At 36.9% G+C, this 13,636-nt stretch overlaps 1 pseudogene; it reads right to left on the bottom strand.

Annotated features, from left to right (window-relative positions):
• Positions 1-10,096: 10,096 nt before the first annotated feature.
• Positions 10,097-10,538, bottom strand: LOC116087506 (annotated as a pseudogene).
• Between the last annotated feature and the right edge of the window lie 3,098 nt (positions 10,539-13,636).

The following is a 13,636-nucleotide window of genomic DNA, read 5'->3' as shown; positions in this document are numbered from 1 at the left end:
CCAAAAAATTTTGCAAAACTCTATACTTAGAGCCTTACAGATTCATAAAAAAACCCAGAAAATTCCTCTAGTCTACTTTTGTTACAAATTATGAAAATAGCATTTATAACATCTATATATGTATAAAAGTATATAAAATTATAAAATACATATAAATATATAATAAATTGTATAAATTTATATAAAGTATTTATATACATATACACACATATATTTACAAACAGGCAACGTACAATATCATATAAATAAACATACTCAGATTTGTTACCATGGAAAACACTGGTCCACCTCTTATTTGGGAAATTCTATTAAACTATTCTAATAATTAAGGTCAGGGAAGATGATGTATCTGAGTTCTTCAGAGTCTCTCACTTTCAGAATTTTACAAAAATAGCCTAAGATGGCCTCCAAATCTGTAATTTTTGGTTCATTGAGCATTGTTTCCCTGGTACACATAGGAAACCCAGGCTGGAGGATTTCCACATTTTTTTCCTGTTTAAAGTTATCATGTTGTATTGTGAGAGCTGGGTCATGATATGAGCTTATTTTGACCAGGTGAGAACTCTTCATCCCACTGTGAATTCTCACTGAAAGAAATAATTTGAATAGAACTCTTTTTTTTATCAAATTAATTTATTTTTATACTCCATATTCCATTCTCCACCCCCTATCCACTCTCCGACTAATCCACATCCCACACCTCTTCCCCACTCCCCCTGTCTCCATGTAGATGTCCCCACCCACCCGCCCACCCCACCTGACCTCTTAAACTCCCTGGGGTTTCCAGTCTCTTGAGGGTTAGGTGCATCATCTCTGAATGAACACAGACCCGGAAGTCCAACTCATAGCCGTTGGAGTATGGGGTCTGTCTGGTGGTTCAGTGTTTGAGAGGTGGTTCAGTGTTTGAGAGATCGCAGGAATCCAGAATAATTGAGACTGCTGGTCCTACTACAGGGTTGCTCTTCTCCTCAGCTTCTTTCAGCCTTCCCTAATTCAACAACAGGGGTCAGCTGCTTCTGTGCATTGGTTGGGTGCAAATATCTGCATCTGACTCTTTCAGCTGCTTGTTGGGTCTTTCGGAGAGCAGTCATGCTAAGTCCCTTTTTGTAAGCACTCCATATCCTCAATAATAGTGTCAGGCCTTAGGACCTCCGCTTGAATTGGATCCCACCTTGGGCCTGTCGCTGGACCTTCTTTTCCTCAGGCTTCTCTCCATTTCCATCCCTGTAATTCTTTCAGACAGGAGCAATTCTAGGTCAGAGATGTGACTGTGGGGTGGAATCACCATCGCTCACTTGATGCTCTGTCTTCCTGCTGGGTGTGGACTCTATAAGTTCCCTCTCTCCACTGTAGATCATTTCATCTAAGTTCCCTTCCTTTGATTCCTGGACATCTCTTAACTCCCAGGTCTCTGGTGCATTCTGGCGGGTCCCCCCATCCTCCTATGGATGGATCTAGAAAATATCATCCTGAGTGAAGTAACTCAGACCCAAAATGACATGCATGGTATGTAATCACTAATAAGTGGATATTAGCCAATAAATAAATAAATAAATAAATAAATAAATAAATAAAAGTACTGAATAGAACTCTGATTTTATGGCAGCTATTGGCAGGCATCTAGAAAGCAAGTTTGGGACCAGGAGTAGACATCTGTGTGCTTCTCAATTTAGACATTCATTGTCCCAGATACACAGCATAAGAATGAATGTAGACTGCTTAAACTAGGAATCTAGGAATATAAGAACATAAAATAGCAGAGGGTCAGTGATAAGCTCACCTACATCCATGGTGGTGGTTGGAAGTTTGTGTCTCATAGTTTGGTATATCGTCTTGGCTGCTGTCAATTTCACAGTTTTGCTGCTTTCTCTCTTCTATTATCTGTACTTAAGCGTCACTTAGAAGTATATGTGTGTGTGTTTGTGTGTGTGACTTTGGAACAAACATGGGACTAGAGTGAACACTATCCTTCATATAGGTCCAACTTCCTATGTAGAAACAGCAGTGTGTTGTTTCTGTAAGAAAGAAACCCTCATGTTCTTATCAGTACATGAGCCATACCAGAGTTGGTCTTTGTTCTTAGAGGGTGATCTATATTTCCAAATTTTCCAAATCAGATACTTTGCTCCAGGATGGAAACTTTGTTATTTCTCCCACTCCTGCTGGCTCTCCTAATGCAATTAATATTTCTAAGTCTCTGTATTTCCCTTTGATAGAGTGATAAATATTTTTATATGTAGAAATTGCTCATTTTTTAAGCATTAAATTTAACTTGTAATTGAAAGTAATATATAGCTTAATCATTATAAAAACATATAATGATTTATCTGTATTGGACCAATATCATCAAATATTTATAGGATTTATATAATATTAAAGCTTTGAAAGTTGTAGTTCATCAAAAGAGAAAATTTCTCATTTTTAGCTAAGAATTATATAGTACTTCTTAGACATGAGGCAATGTCTTTTTTAAAATTAACATATTTTATTCCATACTAATGCCAGAGGAAGTTTCTGTTTCGGTGCCCACTTGTCAGATGTTAAACTGAGTACCATTGACTTGCTACTCATATACACCTCTTATGTGGCAGCACTGAGATTCAACACAAGCAATCTGAACTGAAGACAAATCAATCACATTTCAGGGAAGCAAAGGTACTCAGAATGATGAATCATACATGCATGCTCTTTCTATCTTCTGCATCCTGTCTCCTTTTCCTATGCTTTTTATAAGATGTAACAAAGTTGAACTTTCAAACTAAGCTAAGGTTATTAACATTATAATCTTATTGGGTGGAGGAGGACTTCTCTATTTTCTTAGTGGGTCCAGGGTCATAGTAAAAGAAGGAGAGAGGAAGCTATGAAAAGGAAAGCAGATGTTACCATAGTGTAGAACCAGTAGACAGTAAAAGCAGTTTTCCAGAAGCAGAAATGTCAAGGAAATAATTCTTCTGTCAAGATTCCAAAAGTATCAGGACCCACCTTGCTCATGTTAAAGTATAATACTGAAAAATTGTAAATTAAGTACTTATGTCAGTAAAACTACTGTCATGTATTTTGCCTCAGTGATAAGTAAAAGATTGATTGGTTTATTGATTGCTTGATTAATGTTTGATCTTACTGTGCTGAAAATACCAAAGCCTTATGAAATTCAGACAACCTTTCTTTCTCTAAGCTACATTTCCAGCACATATATTTTGAGTAAAAATATCCCTCTGGAGTAGATTAAAAGAAGACACATATACTTTTATGCAGTAGTTAAAGTAGCACATGGGAAATAATGACCCAATATTCAAATAACAAATTTATACTCAAATAACAGTAAGTTCATTAAAGAGTAGAATGTCAAGTGGAGAACATATACACTAGGCTACTGTGTTTGGGAATTTAATATTTGTACTTTAAATCTTCCTACCACATCCTAGCTATATGATATGAAACAAGGTTCTTCCTATGATAACTCTCCACACAGTCCTTGATTTCACAGTTATTGATGTTCTAGTAAAAAGAGACACTTAGAAGACCCTTTATTCTGATTTATTTATATTATTCATTATTACTCAGTATTTCAGACCTCAGTTAACCACATGTTATACTATAAAAGATTCAGCTTCTACCAAAAGTAATGTGAATATTTTAGATTCTTCCACTGCTGTCCCAATTGAGTAAGGCTTTAACATGCACCATGTATTCCTGGGAATATTCAATATCTAGTAACACTCAAAATCAAAATAATGTGCAGTGTTCCTGCCAAAATAAAATTATCTAAGATTCCAACAATAGCTGTAATAAAGCAGTAAGTTTGTGTTAGATTTTGTGGTTTCAATGACGAGTGACATCCATTGTAGATCCACTGCATATCTGGCTATAACTGCCCTCATTAATACAGTCAGCAAGTATTGATTTCAATAAGAAGAATCATATGCCAAGATGACAAGTGCATAACTGATTCTGTGGGGACAGGGACAGGAGACTGGAAATGAGCTTCTAATTAACTCCCACAGCTCTTACTGATCAGTCCTGTATCCAAGTGTCCAAGCTCACCATGGGCTAGTTATCCATGATGGAAAGAAAAGGAGGAGGTTGTTAGAAAAACAGCAGGACTATCCTGTCCCCAGAGTATTTATTTTCCTAATATTTTCATAATCTGTATCGATAAGAAGTGAATTTAAAATATGATAATTTTAATGTTTGAAAATATCTCGAGTTTTTAAGTTTCATTTTGTCTTAGTCAGGGTTTCTATTCCTGCACAACATCATGACCAAGAAACAAGTTGGGGGAGGAAAGGGTTTATTCAGCTTACTTCTGTATTGCTGTATATCACCAAGGAAGTCAGGACTGGAACTCAAGCAGGTCAGGAAGCAGGAGCTGATGCAGAGGCCATGGAGGGATGTTCTTTACTGGCTTGCTTCTCCTGGCTTGCTCAGCCTGCTCTATTATAGAACCCAAGACTTCCAGCCCAGGGATGGCACCACCTACAAGGGGCCCTACCTCCTTGATCACTAATTGAGAAAATGCCCACAGCTGGATCTCATGGAGGCACTTCCCCAACTGAAGCTCCCTTCTGTGATAACTCCAGCCTGTGTCAAGTTGACACACAAAAATAGCCAGTACACATTTAGTGCTGATAAATCCACTAAAACTCATCTGTCAATACTCACCAGTTGTAGTGTTTGTCCTGTTCGGAGTATTTAGTTACGGAATAGTTGTGCTACCTGCTGAGCATGTTATCAAGGGCCCACATGTTTTTATGTTGTAAAAATGTACATACCTGTAATTGTTGTCATTTCATGAAATTAAATGTAAATATCCATAATGCATAAATTTTATATGTCTCTGCACAATGAAATCATAAAAGAAGTCAGTTGTTTGTAAATGAATGTCTGCCCTTTGTTTTAAAATTCTCCATTTGTTACTCAGTTATGTCAAATCATAGATTTTTAAATGAGCTCATAATGATGAATATTTAATGTGTATAAACTTGAAGAGCACTGCGCCCTCTTAGCTTAAGAAAGCACCTCCTTCCATCGGACATAGTGAAATATGGGGATCCATATGTACAGGGTAAAAATGGGTGTTAGTTACACACATATGGACAACTTTAACTCTGCAACTCTGAACACTAGCCCTTCAAAAGCCAATTTAAGATAATGGCCAGGTCTTTTGATTGTCCTGGGGGCTTGAGGTCTTCAGAGAGTTCTTATTTCCTATGGCTAGAAACTATAGTCACTTGTGCACTTGATGTAACAAGAAATCCTATTAATGAACACTTAAATTAGTGAGAGAAATATAGTGAAAGAGGATGGTTTTAGTTTTGAGAAAATCTCAGGTAGCCCAAATTGGCCTTAAATTACTATGTAGCTGATGAAAGCTTTGAACTTTTGATTCAGGTACTGGGTTTACAGCTATGCATCAAAGCAACTGTTATTTATGTGGTGCTTGTATAGAACATGGACCTTTGTGCATGTTAGGTAAGCTCTCTTTCAACTACAGTACAACTCCTGCAAAGGAAGAGGACATTTGACTAGTCTCAAAGTATCTTATCATTTGATGACATCTAATACGTGCACACATAAACTTTTGTATTCGTGTGCTGTGGAAATGACACTTTCCCCACTTCTTGGTTTTTTTTTTCTTCCTTCCTTCCTTCCTTTCTTTCTTTCTTTTATTTATTTATATATTTTTTTTGGTTTTTCAAGACAGGATTTCTCTGTATAGCCCTGGCTGTCCTGGAACTCACTCTGTAGACCAGGTTGGCTTCGAACTCATAAATCCGCCGGCCTCTCACTTCTTGGTTTCTTAAGTTTACGCTGGACCTAGAGACAATTTTCAAAGACTGAAAGAAGAAACATTCATAGTGCAGAGTCTTAGCCATTACTAGTCTCAACAAGTGGTCATTTACAGTGATAATTCTTGGTGATATGCCAAAATTGACTATGGTAAGACAGGCCAGAAGGACAACTACAATCCTCTCAACAAATCATATCCTCAGTATAATCACTACACAGTCAAGGCAAGTGAAAAACACCTTCAAAATGGCAGGCAGGACACTAAAAACACACAGAACAATTAACAGACCAAGAATCAAGCAAAGGTAGAAAAGCACCCATAGCCTGTTGTGAATATTATAAACCACAGCTAGCATCTCAGAAAGATCACCCAGGGCATAGATAGTGGCACTAAGACTTGGTGGTGGAGAATTAAAAGCTGTTTATAGCTCACTTAAGGCCCACTCAATAGAAGGGGACTCATACCTGGTAATGCAAACCTAGCCAACTATCTGTGTCTGTTGAGGTTAGTAGTGTTTAAAGTAAGCAAGCAATATCTAACTTTTAGTAAGTGCTTCCTTCATGATAGAACAAGTACCAAATGTATAGACCAAACAAGTATTTGGTATATCTAGCATAAGACTTAGTACACAGCTATTCAAGATTGGTGTTATTCTTGTTAACCTCCCATGGTGAATCAGAAATATCTTTATCAACTAAGCCAAATCCCTCTAGTTTTTGCCTAAACATATTAAAAGAAACTAGTTGTAGTTGAATAAATTAAATGTCTATTTTAATATATATTGTATATTACATGTAAATATTATATATGATATTATATATATACATGTATATATATATATATCATCATTTTAAAGAAGGAAATAGTTTAAACCCAGTGCTTACTTTTGGTTACAAAACTCATGTGAAACATGATCTATAAGCTGGAAGAGCCTTAAATCTGATACATTTCTTAAAATTGGCTACTTATCTTGCCACCAAAGTTATTGTACAACTTGTGCAGGTACCATGAAGACAGGAGTAAGAATACTTTTTTTGACAACAACTTCTATGATAGGCCAGTGCCAGAAATTCTTTATTGTGTTAACACTTGAAATAGGGTTGAACCACAGGAAGTTCTTGAGACTGAAATTCTGGAAATTATGTATTTGTAATAGTAATTGGAAAAGGAACAAAGGAAGGAAGGAAGGGAGGGAGGGAGGGAGGGAGGAAGGAAGGAAGGAAGGAAGGAAGGAAGGAAGGGAAGGACAGAAGAAGGCACAGAAAGAACCGCAAAGAGGGAGGATATTTATCATAATTGGTAAAGTAAGATTTATCAGAAACTATAAATAATTATTTTCATATGGGCCACATTATCTTTCACAAAATACATCAATATGAGTTAAAGTCTCATTTTTGTTTGTTTGTTTGTTTTTTGCAATTAACACTTATTTTTCTTTCCTCCAAACAGTAACCAGTGCATCTGTGCTTCATTATGATGTTATACTAGATCCCAAAATTATCTTTTTACCTCTCAAATGGGTTACCTAACCCAAACATCACAAGTAATACTAAAATAAGTCAGTATCTGAGAGAGGCATAGCCATACAGTAGGTTCACTGAGGAGGCTGGTGAGCCTAGATGTCACAGGTTTGTCATTATCAGACTAGGTCTGGACCAGCTTGGGGAACTTGTATAGAGCTTGAAACACAGCAAGTGCTTTGGAACCAGAAGCTCATAGGAAAATCTCTTTGGAAAGAACCTGAACACATACCAAGCATAAGTACAGATGCAATAGTGAGACCACAAATTCATCCATTGACTACTTCCTGCACCGTAGGATGGTGGCAAGGTTAGAAACAGGGAAAAGGTTCAGCTTGAAGAGCTGACGTTGTATACTCAGGGAGTATGGTATGTATACGTGTGAGAGCATAGATGCAATGTATTGATTTCTCAGAGAGCCAACTTCCATCTTCTCTGCCACTAGTCACTAGGAAAAATGAGTAAAAACCTTTCAATTGTTAAGAAAAACTATATAGAATATTCAGAAGACTAAGAGAATTATGTGAATGATTTCTATCTAAGCCTTCTGAGCACTTAATAATCATATCAGAGAACATAAGTAGGTTAGATATACTCAGAATAAACCAAGAGAAGCCATAGGCCAGCTCTTATAGAAAGAAGGCATTTATAATACAGTTGGGATTAAACTGATAGATATACAGTCTCCATTGTGAGAGAATGTACATCTGTAGCTGATGTTCCTTTCCAATAATGAATACCATTATTCTCTGCTTTCTTTTTTTATTTTTTAAAATGTCATTCATGCCATACAAAGAATTCTTATCCACCGTCAAAAAGCACAAGAAGGTAAAAAGTGGAAAAAGGAGAATTATCCCAAAGTCTCCAACTCAGAATATTTAGTGTAAAATTTGAAGGTTACTTCATAATCATAATAATATAACAGAAAGGGTTCCTTGAGAGTCAAGGGAAAGATAGCTGTATGTACTGATGACAACTCTCATTCGACACACAGAAAAAGTGACTCGTGCTGTCTCAGAAGAGGTCAAAGGTATTGATTTAAGCAAACATATTTTTATTTATATTATGCAATTTAAGAACCCTATTAGTAATATGTAAGCATGTCATTGAAAATATTTCCAAATTTCATCTATATTCCCTGTATCTCTAATAGTTCTTAAATCTAATGATTTCCCTGAAAAAAAAATAAAAGTGAAATAAAAGTTCTTAGGTCCACAGAAAAACATAATTCTCACTTCTCATTAAGGAGACTTATCTTTCCAACAGCTGGAAACCATTATAGGAAACTACAACCAATCGAAGTCCAGAGTTGTAGAGCCCAGTCTCAAATGATACATCTACAACACAACTCCTGAATCTAAGGCTAAAAGATCACTGTGGAAGAGAAGGCAGAAAGACAATAACAACCAGAGGAATAGGGAATCAGCTATAAGGTTATGTTTCCTAGAAATGTCAGAAACTACATCCATAAGATGTCAGCAACAAGCTGAACAAACATGGCCTGAACAAGGCCATGGCCAAAAGACATACTAATGTTGAAGGAGAAAAGATCAAGAAACCTCAGCCATAGACAGAGGTATAGAGAACTAAGCAGTGTTAAGCACAAGAGAAATAATCCTCCTGGGGAAGAACACATCAATTGGCTACTCAACTTTTAATAAATGAATTCATTGAGATCTTTATTAAGTTCAGTGTCAAATACCTAGTAACCAGAGGTAGAAGTGAACTGAAGCACCTGTGGTGAATCATTTTATGACTTTCGTTTCATTTTGTTTTGTTTTGTTTTGGTTTGGTTTGGTTTTTCCTTGACAAGCAAACCAACAATCTTTTTTTCTTTTTTTTTGTTAGATATTTTCTTTATTTACATTTCAAATGATATCTCCTCTCCTGGTTATCCCTCTGAAAAAATATCAAAAACAAAAACAAAAAACAAACCCTGTTTCCTTCCCCCTCCCCTGCTCATCACCCCATCCTCTCCCATGTCCTGGCCCTGGCATTCCCCTACACTGGGGCACAGAACCTTCACAGGATCAAGGGCCTCTCCTCCCATTGATGATCAACTAGGCCATCCTCTGCTATACATATGCTATACATATGCTGCGGTAGCCATGAGTCCCACCATGTGTACTCTTTAGTTGGAGTTTTAGTCCCTGGGAGCTCTGAGGATACTAGTTAATTCATATTGTTGTTCATCCTAAAGGGCTGCAAACCTGTCAGCTCTTTGGGTCCTTTCTCTAGCTCCTTCATTGGCTCTGACAGTGCCTGACTGATACAGAAGAGACTCACAACCATCCATTGGTCTGAGCATAGGGTTCCCAATGGCTTACCTTTACAGTCCTCTTCATTCCTGCCTTTAGATGCAGTGAGGATAAAGATGCAGACTTTCAGCTTTGCCAGGTAAGGGAAGCCAGAGGCTGTTGACATAATAGAATTCAATGATGGGAAAAGGTGTTACTGAGACTCTAGGGACACTGTCTTCAGTATTTACTAACTGGCCGTAATTTGTGGATGCAATTTCATGAATTCTCCAATTCCTACATTTAAATTTCTGGTATCTGCTAGTAAGGGACAGAATTAAAGTAGTTAGAGACTGAGGCTGTGTATAAACACTGATACACTGAAGTGTCTTGTAGTTTGTTAAATCATTTTACTTGTAGACTAACAGATGGAGGTTCAAATATGATGAATCATGAACCCTTGGCTCCTAATACCATGACAACAAAGTGGACATTATTTTGAGAGCTGCAGAGGGCTGGCTATGTGGTAGACATTGGGACCACAATAGTTAAGTATGCAATGTCTCTACTCCTGCATCTTCCTTGTATTTGCCCTTCTCCTTTCCTAAGTGTCAGGACTTGGCTTTCCTCGCCAGGATCTTCCTGCGTCTTTGTCCAGCTTTAGCTTGGTTATACCTACCTTGCTGGAGTGGATGCCCACATATATTGTTGTACCATTAGCCTTTTCTTGCTGGACTCATTCAGTGTAGACGACTTATTTCTTCCTGTACACTTGGACCACTTTTCCAGTCTGCTGGGCTTTAGAGTGTCTTGAACAACCTAAACTTCATCATTCTTTCGAGTGGGCATAGACCGAACATTATAATACTTCTGTCTCAGTTCTTTGGGAAGAGGGGAAGGATTAATCTTCCTCTGAATGTGAGAAGGTGCATTTAAATCCCCTTTGCAGTTCTCACTTCGGTCAGAAGTCACAAAGGGACTGAATTTCATTTTGGCGACTGCGATTCAGCGATGGCCACCAAAACAGAATTTTTGAAGCTGGATCAGTCAGAGCCTTTTACCTTTGACCATTTTCTACCAACCAAGGAAGCATGTCTTCAGAACATTTGTCTTAACTTTCTAACTCCATTCAGTCTTAGCCTTCCCTCTCACTGTGGCTTGATTAAATACTCTTCTGGATTTCTTTCCTTCTGGTTCACACAGCTTCTGTTCTTCAGGCTTAGAGTCACTTTCGGTTAATGATACAGTTCAGCATCTTTACAAAATAATTGATACAAACTAAATTATTACTTACACGTTTTTATAATTAAAGAAAAAATACAAATTAAAGTGATCTTAATGTTGAATTAGCATGGTGTTTCAATGCTTTATCAGTAAAAATTATAAAATAAAATGTAAAATATAACAAGTGGAGACCACATAGTCTGAAGAGAGTAGTCTTGTAAGATAATGAGAAATTTTAGTTTCACATGTCTACACAATATATTCAGTAATATCAAACAATACCAAAGAAATGTTTACAGGATTCTTAAGTTCTGCTAAATCATATGCATCTTTGGAGTATTGTCAAGTTTATAGTGATTTACAAGTACTATAGAAGAGTTTATTAGATTTCATAAATGGCTCTCACGGGAGTTATATACTCTTCTAAAAGAACAATATGCATTGTCTTTTGTAATAAATGCAAAATGTACTCTTGGCAAAAAGTCTAAAAGCTGATAACAGAATTTCGATTGGGACTCTGTGTTCCTTACATTTTATTTCTGAGTATTATGAATTTTAACTTATGTTCTAAACAGAAAATCATGTGGTTGATTTTTTTAGCATTTAATATTATATTGTAAGCTAATTACTTAGTAATAAAGACTGACAGTATTCCTCTGGGAGAAACCTAATTACATTGGGTTGACTGCCAAAGAAATTACTCTAAAAGTGGAGTCATCTTATTGTTAATGCTATGCAAATTACTACGAAGAAAGTAGCAGTTGACAGGCTAATTTCATTGTTGTAGCAACATGTGTGAACAAAGAACTGTAAAATTATCCTGCAGGATAAACCTGAAATGGAGTCAGTGATGATTTTGTGAGTGTGACACTTGAAAGGGACAAAAAATGTGAAGTCTGGGGTGAAACCAATCATCTCAGTCAATTAAATTAAACGTGAAGAAAATAAAGCATATTTACATTGCTCTTGAAATGAATTGGCCCTCAACTGGTTGTATTTTATCTTCTACTAAATCAAAGATAAGAGCCGAAGTCTTTGTCCTCACTGGTATGACACCATCTCTTCAGCTGCTGAACGTTACCATAGGTAAAAGGCTCACTAACCCTAAAACTTTTTCAAGATTTTATTTTGGTCAGAAAATCCAAAGTTGAAGAAACAGATGGTAGCAGATGGATACTGGAGAGATTCTAGGGAAGGGAAAACACTTATTCACTGCGGATGAAAGTACAAACTAGCACCACATTAGGGAAATCAATGTGAGGTTCCTCAAAAAATTGAAAACAGGTGATCTGCATTTTCGGGTTATGCCACTCTTAGGTATGTACCCAAAAGAATTGTTTTTTTTTTTTTTAATCTACAGAGATACCTGCTTTATTCACAATAACCAGGAAATGAAAAAAGCCTAGATGCCCACCAACTGATGAATGGATAATGAAAATGTGACATATTTACACAATGGAATATGACTTAGATTTTAAGAAAAACAAAATTTTGAAGTTTGCAGCTAAATGAATGGAGCTGGAAACAATCATCCTTGATGAAGTAACACAGAAACCAAAAGAAAAATTATACATTTTCTCTCACTACTACATGTTAGCTTTGAATCTTCAGATAAATCTGTTCCATGTGTAACAGCAACAGAAGTCAACAATTTAGTAAGGGTTAAGTAGAAGAGGGCCTTTGTGGGAAGGGATATAAGACAAAGTGATATAAAGGGCTTAGGGGGAATGGTACAGGTAGAGGTAAATTGGGCTGGGGTATGGGAGAGGATGGCTTGAAAGAAACTATGGGAATGAACAACAAATACTAAAGACCATTTGAAAGATATGTAAAAGCATACTACTATAGAAAGACATGCACACACACACACACACACACACACACACTAATGAGCTGTAATGGTATTACCCTAAAAAGAGAGATCAATACCCCAACTAGAAATCTCATGAGTGCTCTGTCCTAACTGGGACATACATATCATACACCTCCCCCATGACTAAAGAGTCTTTACAGAAGTGGACATGGAAAGGTTCTTAAGAGCCAGAGATTATCTACAAAGTGAGAAAAAATGATGTTTTATGTTCATAACAATCCAGTTGCACATATGAAATCACAGCAACAGTGACAGTGTTCAAAAGTCCCCAGGAGAAAGAAAAAGAGAAAGAGAAGAGAGAGAGGAAAGAGAGGAGAGAGGGGGAAGAAAGAAAGGGAAGGAGGGAGGGGGAGAGAGGAAAGAGAAAGGAGAAGGGGGAAGAGAGAGGAGGCAGAGAATGGTAAGAAGGGAGGGAGAGGGAAGGAGAGAAAGAGAGAGAGAGTGTGAGAGAGAGAGAGAGAGAGAGAGAGAGAGAGAGAGAGGAGAGAAAATGGAGATGAGAGAAGGAGAAGAGAGTGGAGAGAGACAGAGAGAGGGAAGGAGGGAGAGAGATAGAAGGAGGGAGGGAGAGGGGGAGAGAGATTCAGCTTTCTTTAATGTTGTGATCTCTGGTAGATAAACATGCCAGAGTAGATTGTATTTCCAAGATGAGGTAGGTAAAACAAACTGGACTATAAGGTGACCGAAAAAGATAATATCACTTTGGGTGTGAAAGAAAGGAGAAAGGGGAAGAGTATTGTGGGAGGAATTGATACTATAGTGAATATTGTCAAAATAGATTATATGAAATTCTCAAATAACTAATAAAATATTAGTTTACAAATATACAAAAGAAGTATACCTCTGTGTAATATAGTCTTACATTAATTAAGATCTAAAAATACATATTCTTAAAAGCTGCCATATTAGCTAAAAGTTGATATAGGACATATTTACATTTTGCCATATTAACACTACATGGAAGCTTTTCATTTATTTAAAGATTTCTTTG

This window comes from Mastomys coucha, unplaced genomic scaffold, assembly GCF_008632895.1.
Source record: "Mastomys coucha isolate ucsf_1 unplaced genomic scaffold, UCSF_Mcou_1 pScaffold13, whole genome shotgun sequence".
Classification (NCBI taxonomy): Eukaryota; Metazoa; Chordata; class Mammalia; order Rodentia; family Muridae; genus Mastomys; species Mastomys coucha.
Note: the sequence above shows the minus strand (reverse complement) of the source record. Positions and strands in the feature narration are given on the sequence as shown.